General features: G+C 44.1%; 1 long non-coding RNA gene across 1 annotated transcript; it reads right to left on the reverse strand.

The window, feature by feature from the left end:
- Positions 1 to 2,976: 2,976 nt before the first annotated feature.
- Positions 2,977 to 4,020, reverse strand: LOC106675971 (uncharacterized). The gene is made up of 3 exons (XR_003024373.2): positions 3,858 to 4,020; positions 3,759 to 3,786; positions 2,977 to 3,278 (listed from the first exon to the last, which is right to left on the reverse strand). It is a non-coding gene; the product is annotated as an uncharacterized LOC106675971 (long non-coding RNA).
- Between the last annotated feature and the right edge of the window lie 16,779 nt (positions 4,021 to 20,799).

The raw sequence follows: 20,799 nt of genomic DNA on the forward strand, positions 1-20,799 counted from the left end.
ATTGGTTCAGGTGCATGCCTAGTGCTGAATATGGGTCACATTATTCATTTATTCACAGTCATCTGGATTACATCTGCGTCCGTCAATGGAGGGATTAGGAAATTACAGTTATTCAAACTGGATTCAAACAGCAATGGCAATGATGCTCCTTCACAGCTTTATGTCCAGGATGTCCCTACTTTCAGCCATAACTAGTGCGATCTCCTTACTGCTAAGATTAACTGTCCACCTCAAAGTCCTGAAGCTAGGTACAGTTAAATAACCGTGGCAACATCTCACTGCAACACATCAAACCACACTCATGATGTTCCCTTTGGGTCTTAAGCAGCTCACTGACTTCACAAATATTATTGTCCAAACACCTCACATTCCCATGATGATGCCTGGAACAGTTAAAGAAATAAAACTTTCAGATTTTCAGGAGATTGTCATAAATTGTGAGGTAGACAAAGCTGTTTGAGTTCTGTTGAAGTTTTGCAGACATAATCGCTAACCACATGACATTTAATAATTTCAAAATTTTTGACACATGAAAATTATGTTGACAATGTAGGCTCCAGTCACCTAGAGACCCGTCCATGATCCTCTGGCAACCATCAGTTGTGTAGGAAAAATAAGTATTTCCCAATCAGTTGCATGGAATCATGGAAAACTACAGAAACCATGCCAATCTGCTAGCAACCAAAACAATAACTAGAAAGTTTTTGGTGGAGTGCCTTCTTTGCAACTGATTTTTACCCAACGATAGCCAGCAATATCCAAAAATCACTGGCTGACCGTGGCTCAGGGGGTTGGGAAGTGCATCTGTAACCCCGGGCTCGATCCCCGGGCTCTCTGTCCTGGTCGTTGTGTCCTTGGGCAAGATACTGTACCCTACCGCCTACTGGTGTAGGCCTCGCTTCTGTCAGTCTGCCCCAGGGCAGCTGTGGCTATAACTGTAGCTTGCCTCCACCAGTGTGTGAATGTGAGAGTGAATAGTGGCATTGTAAAGCGCTTTGGGTGCCTTGAAAAGCGCTATATAAATCCAATCCATTATTATTATTAAAGAGTTGGGGAATACACATTTTCCCAGAGCCACCGCTGTGCCATAATGCCATAGTGATGCCACGATCACTATGGCATTACTGAGAGTTGAAAAACTATCTAAAGTCTTTAATAAAATGATCAGCGTTCTGCTCTACCAGGTGTAACAATTGAGTTTAACATCCAGGCATCCATGAAAATGGAATTTAGGACATTTAACGGAGTTAGAAGTTAGCAGGAAGTTAGCTCGCTAGCTTCTATCGAAATACAATATAGCATGTCCTGACTGCGGGGTTTTGGAAACAAATTAAAACGTACAGCTCTGTTATCACTTCCAACATAAATGAAGACAGAAAACTAAACAGCAGTGACGTTTGTAGGGTTACTGAAGTTTGGCTAGCTGGTATATAATGATGTGCTACGTGACCGCTAGCGACACAGCTATGTTAGCATAATATAAACAAGCTAACTTTTTTTCCATTCGATAAAAGTTAACGTGAGTGCTCTCGGTGGTCAGGAACAAATGTAATCGAATGGCAGGATGCTGTAAAAGGACCAAACTTCAGCCAGGAGAACAACTGAGATAATCCATCCACAATACAAGGTTAGTCATTCATATACTGCTGCATGGGCTGGGCTGTAGTTACATCCTAAGGTTTTAAAAACTGAGCTTAGCGGTAATAAAAGCCGAGGGAGGTCAACAGTGATCACTGACTGTTTTAGGAGCTTTTTGAGATTAAATAGAAGAAAATACAAAACATTAAACATGTTAACAACACAAAAGCCACATTATACGCAGACTACTTTAGGCCCGGAAGTAGGATTCATCACGTCATCACTTAACGACCGGATAGCTCTAAAAGCACATTTACAGTGAGCAAAGGATCATCGTTTGCACACTAGTATTGATAGCTTACCAGTTTAGAAATTGCATGAGGCCTCCTGATCAAAGAGAGCCCTGTCAGATTGTTGAATGAGGTTTGCAGGACAGCAGAACCTATCCTCTTGCTTTTTGATACTGCCTATTTAGCCTCGGGGAAAGGCATGGCCAAAACACCACTGACTTGGTTACACCCGTGACTCACACTGACTTCCCTGAAGATCAGTATTTCAGGTTTCTCTACCGATCTCTTAATACCTCTGGCATTGTTTAGTGAATATTACGACCTCATGTAGTTACAGGAAAAGGAAGGAGGAAACCCTGCAACTGAGCACAGGCAACACCTGAGGGACACATGTTTTTATTTTCCCACTTGCTCAAATCATGCAGATGAGGCACTGGAGGCCAAAGACAAAGTATTCCACATGGTTCATGCATTTCTTCTAACCTAAACAAGCTGGGGCTCCTACATGATCTCCAGCAGGAAAAGAGAAGAGACACGTGTTTACCTTGCTATGCAGAAGTTTGTGTGGGAGACCCCCTGGGTTCCTTACACATGGAACTTCCCATCATTCATGGTGTCTCTACTCACACAGAGAGACAAGAATAGCCTCTAGTCCCTCTCGCTGCGCCCCTGGAGTGGATAAGTGGTAATGGACAGATGAATGGTATGATCAAATAGTTTCTTAACTGCATTCAGGTGTACGTAAATTTTAATTTAACCACTCTGTTGTTCATAATAATGTCCTTGTGCAGTTTTTCCTCTTCATTGGAAATATTTTTTGATCATCTGTATATATTTGCTCTCAACTGTATTAAAGGTGCTACCGTTTAGCTTGACTTTAATTTGGGGGAAAATTGCAGGGAGCCAAGTAGTGTGGGCAGTAAGGGACAAAAAAAAAAAAAAAAAAAAAAAAAAAAACCAACCTCCTGCCTTTTCACTGTGTGACCAAGTGGTCGGCGGGGTTATGAACAAAATAAATAAACTTGACAACGCCACCTAGGGGAATTACACCCCCAGGAAATATATTTAAGAAAAATAAAGAAAAGGAATAAAAGAAGACCGCACAGATTCAAGGATGCACACTGAGGCAGGTTGGCTTCCAATATTAAAACAGTTTTATTTATAGAAATGAATAAAATATTATAAATAATATTTTATAAATAAAATATTAAAAGTCAAGATGTAGCATCATTATTGACAGTGTCCTACAGTAAAAATAAACAATCGTGGAACTTGGACTTACCAGCAGCCGTGGAACCAAAAGAAAATCACACCACAAGAATCACTGCAGACCACCCAGTGCTGTACAAAAGAAAGTGTGAAAACGACCCACCACCTGAGGTCCCAGGGCCACTGGCTCGTCCTCCTTCACTGAAATAAAACACAGAAAAGTATGTTAAAAGAATAAAAGGACACTGAGCGTCAGGCTCGCTACAAATCATAAAAAGACTAAAACACACTTTAATAAAAGAAATCACACGCACACCCACACACACATACACACGGGAAAGGCTTATTCCCCACGGGTCAAACTACCACTCGTGCTGGTAATAATTATTCTCAGGCGTAGGCCGGTCTGGCTCCCCACCGGCTGAGACCGGCCACCCAGGCGATTTAGAGTCCCAGCACGACACTCGGGCAGAGGATCACTTCAGCCCGATCACAGAAGTATGGGTACGAACAACAGTCCAGGGTAAAATAAAAACACCAGGCGAACCCAAAAAAGGTAAGCCTACTTAATAAAAACAAGATAAGACAAAACAAGACAAGACAGCAGACTCCACCAAGGAGGAGTTCACAACAGCAGCTGAGAAGGCAGTCCACTCTTCCAATTTAGGTTGGACAATTTACCATGGAGAGGTGAGTACAGCAGTGAACCCTGAAACAGATAAGTGTAACCTTAAACTCTTATAGCTATGAAGGCTAATAAAAGTAGTTCTAACAGCTTACCCCAGGACCGGAGGCACTATACTCTCATTGGTGGAGATACCACGAACACCTCTCTCCGCAATGGCAGAATTAAACAGACTGCTGCGCTACAACAGGCCGGAAAAGGATATTAACACCAATTCCAGTATTCGGAGGGAATCCAAGGTTAAGCGAGAGCATACCTGTAGCTGTCATATAATCGGCTCTTGCTGATCAGTCCGTCGCAGTACGCCAGCATTTACTGCTGTATCGTACCAGAAGCTCGGGAGGAATTAATCCAACAAGACATCGGCTTAGCTTTATACAGGCTAGCGCCACCCTGCAATCAATGTGCAGGTGGGTTCCCAATTAACCCGATCACCTGATACAAGGAGCGAGTGCAGTGGAAAGAGAGCGAGGGTGGTAGAGCGAGCGAGAGAGAGAGAGAATGAGAGAAGAAAAACAACGGAAGGCGAGTAGCCCATCTGGCTACAACTGCATTGCTGTAAAGTTGTTGAGTCATAGCTGGAAACCCAACAGTTGCCACATGTAATGGTCCTGCATGTAAAGCTTTAAACCACAAGTTATGGTGTGCTGGCTACATGACTGAGGTCAATGGTAAATACACACATGTGCAAGTGGTCAGAAGAGGACTTCCATTGACTTGAGTTGTATGTCCACATTTATGCGCAGATTGATTTACTTTTGTGTGTCTTTTAAAAGCTCTTCCTGCCTCTGCAAGCTTTACACACATATATACTGACTGTAAAATAAAAGTGAAACAGAAAAGTCCAGATGTTTGTACTGTGTGGTAAAGCACTCTCAACGCAGCTTCTTTCTCACTTGCATAAGGGAGGTTTGTCTTGTCTTGTGTTTTTTTTTTTTTTTTTTTGCTTTTTAATTAGCATGCTTGCAGGAGTGCAGAAATGCTCAGCACTCTATTTGATGTATGGCCATGCCTTTTTACAGGTGTCTCAGTGGAGCACAAATGCTCTAAAACCAATTGGGCTTCTCCACACACATTAATGCAGTGACATTACTGATACAAGGTGACTCAGCACATGTTTTTGTGGAAAAGTGATATCAATGCTGTCAATATGGCCGTAATGCTATGACTGGAAGTTGTGCATGCTTGCAAACCCAAGCATAATCAATGTTATTGAAAGGAGAAAACAAGGAAAAACAGGTGAACTTCTTAAGACCTCACTGAGGTTTAATGTAGCCTGAGGCATACTTTTTAAAACATTTTTGGAACCATTTGTTTCTTATTGTTTACAGATATTCTCACTGCCATTTATATTTTGCTTTGTAAGTGATAAGCCTGCAGCCCACAAACAAGTGAGGTTGGATATTCTTTTACACCATGTTGTAACTGCATTGTAATCAGCCCCAGCATTCAAACAGGCAACATGTGATGCTGGTTATCTAATGCTAATTTGCATACACTCAAACATTGTCGGAAAAACTCCTCCTGCTGCAGCAGCCTCTTCCAGAACTGCCATGCTCCCCTCCGTAAAACAATTTCAACAAGTTTTATTTATGTTACTCTAAATCACAACAACTGTCAAACTGAGGCACTTTATAGTATATGATAAAGACCCTACAATAATACAGAAAAAACTCACAACAATCTAATGACCCCCTGTAAACAAGCACTTGGCAACAGTGGGAAGGAAAAACTCCCTTTGAACAGGAATAAAAACCCCTGGTAGAAACAGGCTCAGGGAAGGGCAGCCATCTCTCGTGACCAGTGGTCAGTGAAGGCAGGAAGACAGGATAAGAAACGCTATGAAAGAGATTCGGAGATGAATAATGACTAATGCAAAAATTCAAAGGGGTATCTAAACACATAGTGAAAAAAAGTGAGTTAAGTAAGTTAACAATCAGTGCCTCATGGGAACCCCTGAGTAGCCTAGCCCTATTGCAGCATAACTAAGGGAGGATTCAGGGTACCTGATCCAGCCCTAACCATAAGCTTTGTCAAAAAATTAAGTTTTAAAGCTAATCCTAAAAATAGAGAAGTGTCTGTCTCCCAAATCTAAACTGGGATCAGGTTCCACAGAAGAGGGCCCTGGAAGCTTCAGCTTCTAATTTTAGAGCTATTGTGCACAATGCATGAAAGTCATTCATATTTGTTTAACATACACATTGAAGGACACATCCTGGTAAATCCCTCGCAGGGTTACTGGAGGCCAAGGTAATGCTCCCCAGGTATCTATAATCTAGAATTTAGAAGCAGGTCTTTATGTCTTTAAGACATTCCTGCAATTTAATTGGTGTGTCTTATCTACGTAGATTCATGGGACGATAAAGCTGGGTGTCATCTGCATAGCAATGAAAATGTATGCTATGTCTTTTAATGATAGTGACTAAGGGAAGCATGTATAATGTGAACAGAAGTGGTCCTAGCATGGAACCCTGTGGAACTCCATAATTAATTTGGAGTATGTGTAGAGGACTCTCCGATTAGATGAACAAATTGGAGTCTGTTAGGTAGGTATGATTCAAACCATGGCAATACAGTACCTTTAATTCCTACAGCATGCTCTATTCGCTGTAATAAAATATTATGGTCAACATCAAATGCTGAGCTGAGGTCTATCAGGACAAGTACAGATAAGAGTCCACTGTCAGCAACCATAAGAAAATAATTTGCAACCTTCACTAAAGCTCCCAAAATGCTGATTGTGTTCATCCGGACATAGCGTTTTTAGTGGGAGAAATGTTTCGTCACTCATAGAGGGGACTTCTTCAATCTCAGCTGACTGCATGTTTCCCTAACCCACAGGTGTCGAACTCCAGGCCTCGAGGGCCGGTGTCCTGCAGGTTTTGGATGTGTCCTTGATCCAACACAGCTGATTTAAATGGCTAAATTACCTGATCAACATGTCTCGAAGTTCTCCAGAGGGCTGGTAATGAACTAATCATTTGATTCAGGTGATTTGACCCAAGGTGATATCTAAAACCTGCAGGACACCGGCCCTCGAGGCCTGGAATTCGACACCCCTGCCCTAACCTTATAAACAGTACATTTGCATAATGAGCAGAACTAGCACCACTGACTAACAATGGGCTGTAAGGTCAGTTTCATGATCACTTAGAGCCCCCGAGAGCAGCCAGTTGGCTTTTCTACCTTTAAAACCTACCTTTAAAACCCGCCTACCAGCCAAATGGCTTTTAGCTAGGCTTTAGCTTCAGCCAAGTGGAAGCTAAATTGGCTAGTCATTCATATGTAAATTAGGTTGTTACCTGAGAATTCTGGAGGGGAGTGGGTGTGTGTGAATGATTGCTAATTTCTAACTGCCAACTGCCTCTTTGTTTGTCGGGGGGGGGGAGCTGCTAAAAGCTGTGAACTTCCTTTTGTGTTCGTCTTGATGCATTCTCAATCATCCAGGGAAATAAATCTCCAAAAGTCACCAACTTGGAGTGTTTCAGTTTGCCATCTTAGGGAGAAATCAACACACATGGGTGTATGTCCTTTGTTGCTGAGATTTATTGATAAAAACAGTACAAAAAACCAACAATTTGTACACATATTTACAAATAATAATAAAAAGTGAGCGAGTTCATTACTACATTTTCAGAAAGTCTCTCCCCAGTGGGACGATTGGGGTCCTTGCCAAGATATGGGAAGACATTGCAAATGTACTTGGATTTTAGGTCGCAAGCCACCCAAAACTTGATCCCAAACTTGTCAGGTTTACTTGCAATATACTGCAGGAAACAGCACCGAGTCTTTGATGGGAAAAGCTGTTCATCAACGGTGATGATATCAGACCACTGGTCTTTGATAAATATGCTTTTATTATACCAGTGGTCTGATTGATGCCACAATGGACCACTGACTCGAGTAAGAAGACTGGCGGGGGGCTGTGCATCTATATTAACAACCTTTGGTGCACGAACGTCACGGTAACGGAAAAACTGTGCAGTACAGAGGTAGAACTGTTGGTGTTAAAGTGCCGTCCATTCTATCTCCCTCGGGAATTTTCTGCCGTTTACATCTGCGCTGTTTACATTCCACCAGATGCTAATGCTAAGCTAGCGTTAGCACAATTGAGCAGCAGCATCAATAACAGCCTGGTAGCACACCCGGACAGTGTCTTTATTGCGGCTGGGGATTTTAACCACGCGGACCTGAAATCTGTACTTCACAATTTCCACCGTAATGTGAAGTGTGCTACCAGAGGAGATAGAACGTTGGAACAGGTGTACACCAACATGGCGAATGCGTACAGAGCCCAGGCTTATCCCCACCTGGGTCTGTCAGACCATCTCTCCCTTCTGCTACACCCAATATACACACAAAAGATCAAGAGCACTGGGATTACAACCAAAACCGTGAGAACATGGCCGCAGGATGCTATTCCGATGCTTCAGGACTGTTTCCACTGCACAGACTGGGATGTATTCAAGGTGCAGGACACTGACAATCGTGTCGCATTGGACAGTTATACCTCCACTGTCTTGGACTACATCTGTTTCTGTGTGGACAATGTAACAACTTGGAAACGATTCCGTGTGTTCCCTAATAATCCACCCTGGATGACACACGGAGTTCAACAACTTATTCGAACAAGGAACAACGCTTTCAAATCCGGGGACCAGGAGGCATACAGTGCTGCCAGGGCCAACTTGAGAAGAGGCATCAAGACTGCCAAGCAGCAGCACAGGAGGCGTATCGAGGCCAGGTTTGAGAACAACACCCAAGGCAGGTCTGGGAGGGCATCAGGGCTATCACGGACTACAAAAGAAGAACACCATCACCCTCAGCCGACAGTTCTACTCTGGCTGAGGATCTAAATCTCTTTTATGCCCGTTTTGACAGGGAGAACACCGACCCTGTCCTGTCCCCTCTCCCCTCAACCGACCCTGCTCCGGTCCTGAGCACTCATGAGCTGAGGCGTGTGTTCCGGAGCATTAACACCAGGAAGGCGGCCGGGCCGGATGGAGTGCTGGGCCGGGTGCTAAAAGACTGTGCTGCGGACCTGGCGGACGTCTTCACCTCTATATATAACACCTCGTTGTCCTGTTCACTGGTACCATCCTGTTTCAAAGCAGCAACCATCGTTCCCATCCCAAAACAGTCAAATGTCACATGTCTGAACGATTTCAGACCTGTGGCACTCACCCCCATTCCCGCCAAATGCCTGGAGAGACTGGTCATTAAACACATCAGAGCTGCTTTTCCACCATCCCTGGACTCGCACCAGTTTGCATACAGGGAGAACCGGTCAACCGAGGATGCGATCGCCACAGTGCTGCACACATTACTGAAGCACTTGGAACACAGGAACACCTATGCACGGCTCCTCTTTGTAGACTACAGCTCGGCTTTTAATACCATCCGGCCATACAAACTCCGTCCCAAACTCCACCAACTGGGACTTAACTCCTCTCTGTGCAACTGGATTGTGGACTTCCTCACTAACCGTAGACAGAGTGTCAGAGTGGGTAAGAACACCTCTTCCACCCTTGTGGTCAACACCGGTGCCCCTCAGGGGTGTGTTCTGAGCCCTCTGCTATACACTCTCTTCACCCATGACTGTATTTCCTCCTGCGCGTCCAATCTCATTGTTAAGTTTGCAGATGACACTACAGTGCTCGGACTTATATCCAACAATGATGAGACAAACTATAGGACAGAGGTGCAACAACTAGAGTCATGGTGCCACGACAATAACTTGGTCTTAAACACCAAAAAGACCAAGGAGATCATTGTAGATTTCCGGAAGAGGGGTCATAACAACCATCTGCCTCTCTTCATTGGCAGTGAGGCGGTGGAGAGGGTGAGCAGTTTTAAATTCTTGGGGGTAACTGTGACCGAGGACCTGTCCTGGGGCAACCATATCACCTCAATTGTACGGAAGGCCCAACAGCGCCTCTACTACCTGAGGAGACTGCGGAGCGCACACATTCCCAGATCTCTGATGTTGAACTTCTACAACTGTGCCATCAGCAGCGTTCTGACGTATGGATTTCTAGTGTGGTTCCCCAGCTGCACCAAGGCCGATCAGCAAGCACTCCAGCGGGTGGTGAAAGAAGCTGGCAGAATTATTGGAACAAGTCTGCCAGAGATCAGTAATATCTTCCCCACTCGCTGTCTGAGGAGGGTGCACAGTATCCTGCGGGACCAACATCACCCTGCACGCCACCTTTTCCATCTGCTGCCCTCAGGGAGAAGGTACAGGTCTATACAGGCCAGAACATCCAGACTGGCCAACAGCCTGTATCCACAGGCTGTGAGGCTCCTGAACTCTCTGCCCCCCTCTCATGGACAATAACCATATCCAACTTCTTAATAGCAATGAACTGGTCTGCATTGGTGCATCATATCTTTATTCTCTTCCCCCTCCTGCCCCCCCCCCTCTTTCTTAAATAGATAACTATCATATCTGATATCATATCTCACAGTACAATAATATTGAATGGGTTGCATTGTTGTATTTTGTCATGTTTCTCAGGTCTTTGTCTGAATTTCTACGAACATTATTGCTAAGGATTGTCTTATTGCATTGGAGTCACACTGGGTTAAATATGTACACTTGGGTTTTAAGGGGTATTTATTATTTTCTTCTTTTTTTTGGGTTGTATGGAAGCCCCAAACGCAATTTCATTGTTCTTGACAATGACAATAAATAAATAAATACTAAATAAATACTAAATAATACTGATCAGTGGTCCATTGTGGCATCAATCAGACCACTGGTATAATAAAGCATAATCACAATGGACCACTGATCAATGGTCCATTGTGGCATCAATCAGACCACTCTCATGTAGCTGGGAAGAAGGCAAGAAAAGAACAGTTGCTTTGGACACAACCCTCCACACCTAGCCTTGGAAAAAGAGCCATGTGTCAGGTCAAACACAAATGCAAGAACAATCATGCCACTGTGCGATGTGTTCACTGCTACAGATACACATGTGGTAAATGCAGACTACAGATACCATGGCAGTGCCAGGATTGTGAGTGATTGCTGAAAATGTTGAAATGTACTCACTCACTTTTTATTATTATTTGTAAATATGTGTACAAATGGTTGGTTTTTTGTACTGTTTTTATCAATAAATCTCAGCAACAAAGGACATACACCCATGTGTGTTGATTTCTCCCTAAGATGGCAAACTGAAACACTCCAAGTTGGTGACTTTTGGAAATTTATTTCCCTGGATGATTGAGAATGCATCAAGACGAACACAAAAGGAAGTTCACAGCTTTTAGCAGCTCCCCCACCCCCTCATTCACACACCCCCACTCCCCTCCAGAATTCCCAGGTAACAACCTAAATTACATATGAATGACTAGCCAATTTAGCTTCCACTTGGCTGAAGCTAAAGCCTAGCTAAAAGCCTACCAGCCATTTGGCTGGAAGGCGGGTTTTTAAAGGTAGAAAGGTAGAAGCCTGACCGGCTGGTGTTAATATGCAAATTGTTATGACCATTGACTAATGGTCATGAGTACCAATCACAGCAGCGTAAGATGGTGTAAGATGTACCCTTTGGCCCCTTCCTCAATAGAGATTGAAAATGTGACGTCATTCAGGGGTAAAACCGCAAAGGATTCTGGGAACTCGTGGCACGAGGTACTAGCGCACGCAGGCTTTCAATTGAAATCAGTTACACAGTGATAAAAAGAAACACAAAAAATGGCAAGAAGCTGTTGTATTATTAACTGCAATAGCCGGTCGCATGACAGCCACGGGAAGCCGACGGGTAAAGAGATCAGTTGTTGTCAGATTATGTCGTTGAAGAGAAATTGTTCGAGCCATGTTTCCGAAGTAACAAAGAGGCGACGGATGGCCTGGATTGCAGCCATTCGAAGACCAAATATAACATCCCAGAACACTCCAGCTCACATGTTAGTCTGCTCCAAGCATTCCCACAAAGGTAAGTGTTTTGTAGTAGTTAATACGTCATTTTTCTTAACATAATTGTTGATATAGTTTACAAGCAAGTCTGGCGCTGAACAGAAATTGTCGCGCTATGCTCCTTTGTTTATTGTGCATAAATAGTGAATTGTCCTGACACAATATTGCGTTTCGCTTCTGTTATTATGGTACATTGACAAAAACATATACTTTTATTCACAGTATAAAACAGTTTTTTTTGTATCACTAATTGCCCAGTACGATTACAGCATACAATATTATTGTCACTGCTACATTTCTGTAATGCGTACCAGAAATTATTTCCACTACTAATTAATTACAGTTGAGCTCAAAGGTCCTATTAATAAATGGTTAACGAATGTGTATTTAGGAAGACGATTTGTGACACTGGTAAACTTACGTTTGTTCGTACGATGGTCTTTCATTCTACACGGTGCATTTCAAGGTCCTGTACCCATCTGTCAGTAAACTGTACCTGGGCTTGTTGCAGTGACCTGAACTTCATGAATGTATGCACTCACTCCAAGAACCGTATAATTATAAATATGAGCGTGGTGAAAGTTGGGCAGCACGCTAAGGTATTTTGTCCACTCTGTGTGCTCGTAAGGGTCTAACCCTTTCACTCCTTTGATTTTTTTCCTCGTATCTTTTCTTTGACTTTTCATCAAGTCTGTCTTTGTATGGACCGGCATTGTTCTCCTTCGTTTTGTACATACCTTTTTTGGGGGGCAAAGAAAAAGCAAGAAGGTATTGGAACCGGAGAATGAACGTTTTGCGGTGCTGCAAATGCGGTATGCAATGCGCGAAAGTCACGTGGTCTGTCAATCTCTATTCAGAGATCGTCTTGGCCTTTTCACAAATCCCTCCTCAAATTCCTGCTCAAACCAGCATTCCCATCATTGAAAGAGTGGCCACTGGCCTGTAGGCGTTATTAGGCTGCGAAGTCCTGCCCTGACGAGTTAGCTTTCTGTGTTGTACCATCCGCTTAGCCAGAGGTTGTTTGGTTTCCCTGATGTATAAATAATGGCCCTGAATATGCTCCAACAAGCCTGATCCTCAGAGGGCCCACTCTGCAACACAGTGATCCACAAGTATCAAGTGTCAGAAAACTGCACCATATGATTGGTGATTTTAATACTGTCATAATTTGGTTTATACACTACCGGTCAAAAGTTTTATTATTATTTCACACACTTGGCTGCAGCTCTCCCACTGCAAGCCGCACACATCACCCACACACTCAGGCGGCGTGATGAGCCGATGCAGCTCCGGTGGGTCTGCTTCTACTGCAACCGCGCCACAACCACACCCGCCACATACCCCCATCGCCCAACTGAGGCCGGGGAGCCATCCGTCCGAACTTACTCCCCCGTGCACGAGCAGGAGAGGGAATCACCCCAGACCGTCGGTGCCCCCGGTCCCCGGCCCAGCGACAGGGATGTGTCCATTCAGGAGGCCAAACGCGTATCCAGCAGTGACGGCGAAGCTGGTCCGTAGGTCGGCTGCGTGGCAGGTGGACGTGGCACGGCAGACTCGGTCGTGAGCCCCAGCTCACAGGTGGCTGGACCGACGTCCGGCGTGCAGGATCAACTGGCGCACCGGCCTCTGATGAAGATGAAGCTGGTCTCGCCAGCAAGCCAGACTTGGCTTGGGGGTGCTGTCGCATGCCTCGCCCTCGGGCTCCGGTCGAGCAGGCTCCCCTGCTCCTGGCTGGAGCGGCCCTGTGTGCCACCCCTCCACCACTACCACTCCCGGCTGGAGCAGTCACTCGCGCGGCCCCTTCTCCACCGCCGGCAGGCACGGACCCTCACACAGCTCCTCCATCTCCAGCAGGAGCAGGTCCTCGCGCACCTCGTCCACCTCCGGCAGGCATGGACCCTCGTTCACCTCCGGCAGGATTCATTTGTGGCTTTGGGTCTGCCAGACCTCTTCCTGTCAGAGTTTGCTGCAGTTTCCGAGTGTCTTTTGATGGTGAGGGAAGTTGACAACTTGACTTTCTTTGTAATTTCTCTGTAGGAAAGACCTACACAAGACCTAAGTGTTGTGATGGTCTGTCTCGCTTCCATTGTTACTTACCTTTTTCTCACCATTTTTGTAGCAACACACTACTTTCTGCAGTACAATACTGTTCAATTGATGCTCACAAGGGTATGGTACCACAGTGTGTTCCAACACTGCTTTTATTCAGAGGGGATTATTAGTAGGGATGGGTACCGGTGTCCGGTGCCATGACATAAACGGTAGTAACCAGACCGAAAAGCAGCGCACATTTTGGTGCTTTAGTTCGGTGCTTTTTTTTCCTGAGCTGTGATACACTTCTAGCCAATCATTTTACGTTTCCGAGGATAGTAGGCGGGTCCAGGTACGTACGCAAAATATGCAAAGTCAGTAGCCTGCAACAAGTGCTTTAAGCTGATACTGTGATACTGTCAAAGGAGGTAACACCTCGAATCCGATGAAACACCTGGCGACGAATACCGTTTTTTTTTTAAAAGCCGAGAAATGCGCTGTATTTGATAGCTTGCTGCGAGACCTCACACCAAGCACATCTACTGCGGGTGTGGTGCCTGTTATCAGACCCGGAGTTAGCAACATCCCCAGAAACACGAAGAGGAGAGTCCTGGCCCCTAGCCCTGCCAGTGTAGCAGAAATGATGATGGCAGCAGCAGCAGCCGTTCTTCTCTGCGTGAGTAGCTTAATGTTGTTCGTGTGTAATTTACGTTGAGTAGGCTAACCACGTTATTACATTAATGCAGGTAAGGTGAATTAGCAAACACCGTCATAGCTACATGCAGCTGTCTTCTTGTTTGATGGCAGATACTCCCTTCACCCTGGCCAAAAAGGCTAAAATGACCAAAGAAAAAGAGGGAAACGGCTAAACATGAGAGGTTTTTGGATAAAGTTTGTGTTTTTTCCATTGTTTAAGCACTGCTTCCAGCCAAGAGTGATACCATATATGCCCCATAGCTGCAGAAAAGGCTAACATTGTTATCTTTTTACAAAAACCAGCTGAACATGAGAGGTTTTTGGACAAAGTTTGTGTTCTCCATTCTTTAAGCACCGGTTTGAGCACCGTTTGAGCACCGGCACCGTTTCAAAAGTACCGATTTGGCACCGGTATCGGATAAAACCTAAACGATACCCATCCCTAGTTATTAGTAATCCAGAAAAGTTTTTTGGAAAAATTTTTTTTATCCAGTTGGACACCTGTAGCAATTAGTAGCGCCAGCTTTCAAGGCTTAATCAACCTCCATTGCTGCAGAACAGTTTTAAACATATTAATACATTTTTAGTTCCCTTTTTGCATAATTCTGAAATGTACATTATTTTTCAGTTTTGGGTAACCTTACCTTTTTTTTTTAACCTCTGGCAATTCACCACTTACCTTTGTACCATTTCAAGCTATTCATTGGACTTGAATTGCAATAAATAACTAGAAAAATTAGGGCGTTCTAAAACGTTTGACTGTTTGTAGCTCAAAGACTGTGTGCGTGTGTGTATAATATATACCAGCGTGTTTGAATACAATATTTAAAGCGTGTGAAGCCATTCCAAAAACGAAATTCATGACTGTATATGGTTCACAATTGTCCAAAATTTGCTGAACAAAGACAGTTCTTGTACCTTTGCCTCTGTACACGACCACAGCAAATCAGTCAAAATGTTTCTAAAGTGGCGACTTTCTGCTTTAATTCAAGTAGTTTAACAAAAGTATTTTATTGTTTCATTAATTGTGTAAAGAATTACAGTCACAGTCTCCCATTTTCAGGTGCTCAAATAATTAAACAATAGATTGACAAGCAGTTTCAAGGCCAGGTGAGCCCTGTTCCCTTGTAATATCATAATTTTTATATTTTTAAATGTCATAATTTAACAGATCATTTTGTATACTTCAAAGTCAATCACTGCCTGAAGTCACCAAATACCAAATTTCCTCTCTTAAATGCTCTGCTTGGCCTTTGTTGCTTCTGCCTTTAGTTGCTGGTTTCAGCTTTCAGTTTTGTCTTCATTAACTGAAAAAAAGCATGCTCTGCTTGTCTGCGAAGGTTCTCAGTCATCCAGGTCATCGTAGTCTAAGGAGCTTGAAAAGTAAAGCGTCTGAACTTCATAAAGTTTCTTCAAGACCTCTCATCTGACAACCTTCTTCAGTTCTAACTAGACTTGTAGTCAAGACTGCCTAATCTGAGACCAAGACAAGACCAGAGGGTATCGAGACCAAGACAAGACCAAGTTGAGACGAGACCAAGACTCTGCTACGTTTACTGGTGTCAGGCATATTTATGTGTTTTTGCTTTCGCACAGCCCTCCTCACCGCTGTCTACTGTCTCACTCACTTACTGAGAGGACAGACGCATGCTCCACTTGACTGTCGCGTCTCTCATCCTCTCTGTTTTTCACATAATGATATTATGATATTATCCTATATCCTCGCATGTGATTGGCCACAATATGAAGGGATTGGAGCATAGCTGAACCACTGTGTGAGAGCTGAGCAGCGAAAGGAAATTAAGTGAGGGTAGAAATGACTGAAAGATTAATAGGCTCTGTTTTGAGTTTTGTTCAAAAAGGAATGACTTCATATAGGGAAAAAAATTACATATGCAGGACACCTTAAACTAGTTTTTTTTAATTAAGCAGCAAGGCAGAACAAAGTCGGGACTGTATCAAGACACAGGGAATAAACCCCAATTCAACCAGACCCAGAACTGATCTGGAATTAAAACAGGACTACAACAGTTCAAAATCAGGAGTACTTAGGATTTAACCAAAACAGAACCAGAATCAAAACTAGATGATACTAGCACTAAAAATCATCATAGACCTGCACTACACTTATTTTTTTTAATTCTACCAAAGTCCACTATTTAGATTCAGTAAAGTTTATATAATTAAAAAATATAATTAGCCTTGTTGTGCAAACAAGCCTGCATAACTTAATAAATGTAGAATTTGAAAAGTAACAAATGGTATCTAAAAAGTTACAGTAGGTACTAGATACATGTTCTGATGAGTTTTGGCAAACAACCATTTGACTAACATGTGTGTCTCACCTGCTCTTGTTCCATCTCTGTTCTGTCCTCTCTCTCCTTCTCTGTTCCTCTCTCTCCCTCTCTGTTCCTCTCTCTCCTTCTCTGTTCCTCTCTCTCCCTCTCTGTTCCTCTCTCTCCCTCTCTGTTCCTCTCTCTCCCTCTTTGTGCTGACAATCAAGCCAAACACCAACATCATCAAATATACAGTGGAAACCAGATATTTACATACTCTTCAGATAAAAACACAAACACTTTTTTAATTGTAACATCAAATCAGACTAAATGTTTATTTTTTTAGATTGATAAATATTAAAAACATATTTGTTAACTTTAAGAGTAAAGAGAGAAATTTTTATGTATTTCTTAATTGCAAATGGCACCAAATTGTATTCAAAATTGAGCCACACTTATGGAGCTCCACAGTTCTTTTCCTGGTGTTTTGGTTGACATCTCTTGATTTTCCCATGTCACAGAAACAGGCTCTGTGTTTTGCCTTATATGCATCCACAGGTGTGCCACCAATTTACTCACATGGACTCTACTAACCTATCAGACTTTTTTTTTTTTTTTTTTTTTTTGTGCCTGTCCCGTTTGGCTCTCTTGCCATCAGAATTGTTGTCTAAAGGCAAAGAAAGATGCCCAACGGATTTACTTTACCAAATTGACCATCCCAGCCTTGCCGTAATGGTCCATTTGATTCACCTTTTATTGTTTATTTTATTTTCACTTACTGAATACGGGACAGACTTGACTGGGGGAAAGAAGGGGAGAAAGAAAGAGGGAAAGAGAAACAGCTGAGAAGAGGGACGGGGGAGAAGGGCAAAAGACAAAAACCAACAGAACGGGCAGAAATTTTTTTTTTTTTTAAAATGCATATATCAATCACCTGGATCACCTGCTGAGAAAGAAAAAAGAAAACAAGCAGAAGAGAACAAGAGTAATAGAATAAACAACATCACAACGATATATGGGAATATGACAGTAAATACTAAATATTAAACATCATTGTGCAGCACATAAGATCAACAGAACACAGTGTGCTTTGAGGTAGGAGCCAAAAAGGGTGTAGTTTGTGGGTGTGATCACCCGTGTGTACACCTGTGAGCATGGACGCGCTTGTTTTTTTTGTTTTTTTTAAAAGGTTCCTTCAAGTAATGATCTGCTAGAGGGTGTGGGGGGGCCACAGCCCCGTCCTCCAGGGTATGAAGCAGGTATGGAGGAGATCAAAACTCCAGACATCCAGAGGCCCCCAGAACACAAGAGACCAAGAAAGACCAACAGAGGGGCAGCCGCGCCACTGTCCCAGAAAGAGCTGAGCAGAGTCCCAGATGAGGGCTCACCCAGCAGCCGCGGAGCAGAAGCCAGGGGGAGTTGCAGTGACGCGCCCGTGAGCTCCGCCGGCAGCCAGCCGTGCCTGAGTAACCGAGCCCCAGGCCGAGAGGCCGGGGGCACCCCACCTCCGAAGTGGCCCGAGCGAGCCCCAGGCTCCAGGCCCCGATAAGCGGCCGCCAAGGAGTGAGCTGGTGTGTACCTGGACGCCCATCCCCGGACACAAAGAACCACCAACGCACCGATGTCTGAGGGAGTCCGCCACTGGCAGGGGAAGTGGTGGTGGGGGGGAGATAGGCCTCCAAACCTTGGAGGGCCTGAGATGTCCCCAGAGAGGTGGCGCCTGACACCCAACCTGACATATAGACACAGACATACAGGCACACACAGATACAAACATCCATTCCCACCCTCATGCTCTCATATGCACTTACTCCACACTCAACCAACGTGGAGACAGACATGAAGAGACGCTGTACACACAATCACACTCCCCAAGCGTACTCTACAAACCGGGTCTAGGTACCCTTGCCCCTGGAGGGGGGAACTGCACCCAGACCCAGGTGGTGTTACCCTTTTCCCTGCGGTGGGGGGAGGCAGACCGCCCCGACTCCGCAGCAGCAGGAAGGCCCCACACTCCAGACCGCAGTCGGACGGCCAACTCCTCCTCCTAGCCCCCCCGCTCCAGCAGGTCGCAGAGAACGGGGGTGAGAGAAGACTCCAAACCTCCCTCCACCCGCTCATTGTAGTGTTGATGCATGTGTGTTCTAAGGTGCATTTAAAACCCAGGAGGGCTTGGAGCTACCTGCCAGAGAGCAGCAGGTAAGCGCATAGCCCCTCCTGCTAGCCCTCAATGTCTACGTGGATTTAAAATTGAGAGGTGGGCAACGACGCCAGGGGTGGGGTGTACACCCTGATGGTACTTTGGATTCCGTGTATCGTGCCCACCCCCAAGATCCTATATGTATGTGTAATGAGAGTGTGAGTAATGTGAACGTCTAAGTTGTGGGATAAAATTGAGGCAGAGGCAGCCAGAAGGGGACAGGGGGGGGTTTAACAGTAAAAAAAAAAAGTTTTTATGTTTTCTCTCTAAAGTGTATGTAAATATCTGGTTTCAACTGTGAATATACTGCTGTGTATTGAAATTCCTCTTGTTTTGCATAGATATACTGAACAACATACAAAGCATAATATATAAAATAACATCTATCTGAGTTTTTTCTTTGGAAGAAGCTCCTTATGTCCATTGTTGTATTCATCAGTACACAGTTGAAACCGATTTAGAGAGTTTGTTTAGCTGTTGAGGGTAACAACTGAAAATATGAAATGTGAGCTAAGACTCTCTAAAAAATCAGCATTGATGTTGTTCGGCTTTTTATTTATCCATTTGTTGATTCACTCAAAGAGCAAGTAACGCAACCAAGTGATCAGTTTGATATCAATCTTTTGTGATACACCATCATATTTACATTATTTAATCCCGTCCACACGTAAACGCAGAAATGAAGGAAATCGCTGCTATGAACATGCCAAAGCAACAGGTGGCGATATATTCCTAACCATGCAGAAATGTTGGCCAATGAGAAGTCTAGTAGCCTCGGTGGGAAATAGTAAACAAGGATGGGGCATAGAAGCAGAACCGAGTCGTATGTGTGGAGGGACAGTAACTGTGTGTGTGTATGTAAGCATTTAAACACTGCAGAGAGTACAATTAACAGTAACAGTATTATAGAAATTCATTTCACCGAAACAATAACGTGGCGCACAGTGTGACGTCAAAAAAGGCGCACACCTTTGACACTGCGTTTTCTGCGTTTTCTCTGTTTTTCTCGTCCACATGTAAATGCAAAAACGGAGTTTTCAAAAATATCCACCCTGGCCGGAGTTTTTAAAAATCTCTGTTTTCAGTGACCAAAAACGCCGTTTACGTGTGGATGAAAGGTGCAAACGCATAGAAAAATCTGCGTTTTCAAAAATACCCGGGTACGTGTGGACAAGACCAAGACAAAAGTCCGTTGAGACCAAGACGAGACCAAGACCACATAAAAGTGGTCTCGAGACCAAGACATGTCTGTAGACATTCAATTCTAGTTCTAACAGCAAATGGTGGAGAGTCCCAGATTTTAAGCCCTATGGGAGTGTCCCCCCCAAGGGGGTCATGGACCCCCTATTGATCCTCTACATAATCACACGAGCCAAGGTGTGAAAACGGGTGTAGGTCACAATCAGCCAAGGTTTCAGGTGAAACCATTGTGAAACCTACCCCCACCCTATCATGTGATTTCCTGAGGTCAGATGGCCCAGGATGTGAGTGGGCATTAAGGCGTCTGAGAAGGGATCTCAAAACTGGATTATAGATGGCAAACAGTTGGTGTCGTAAATCAGCGCCTCTGTTTAAAGATGGTCGTTCACAGTGGACATAGATGGCTTCTTTCACTCCTCTTTCAAACCATCTGTGTTCTCTGTCCAAATTATGAACATTGGCGTCCTTGAAAGACTGACCTTTGTCCTTTAGATGCAGATGGACAGCTGAGTCTTGTCCCGTTGAGGTGGCTCTTCTATGTTGTGCCAGGTGAAACGTCTTCATGAAACTTAAAGAAGTCCAGACGCTTTTCGTTTCCAAGCTCCTTAGACCACACTTTGCTTGGCTGAGATCAGATCAGGTGACTGAATTGGCCTTTTTCTTTGCCTTGAGAAACTCTCGGGTGTCACGTGAAGGCTGTGTGCAGGCAG

This window comes from Maylandia zebra, linkage group LG6 (genome assembly GCF_041146795.1).
Source record: "Maylandia zebra isolate NMK-2024a linkage group LG6, Mzebra_GT3a, whole genome shotgun sequence".
In the NCBI taxonomy this organism is placed as follows: domain Eukaryota; kingdom Metazoa; phylum Chordata; class Actinopteri; order Cichliformes; family Cichlidae; genus Maylandia; species Maylandia zebra.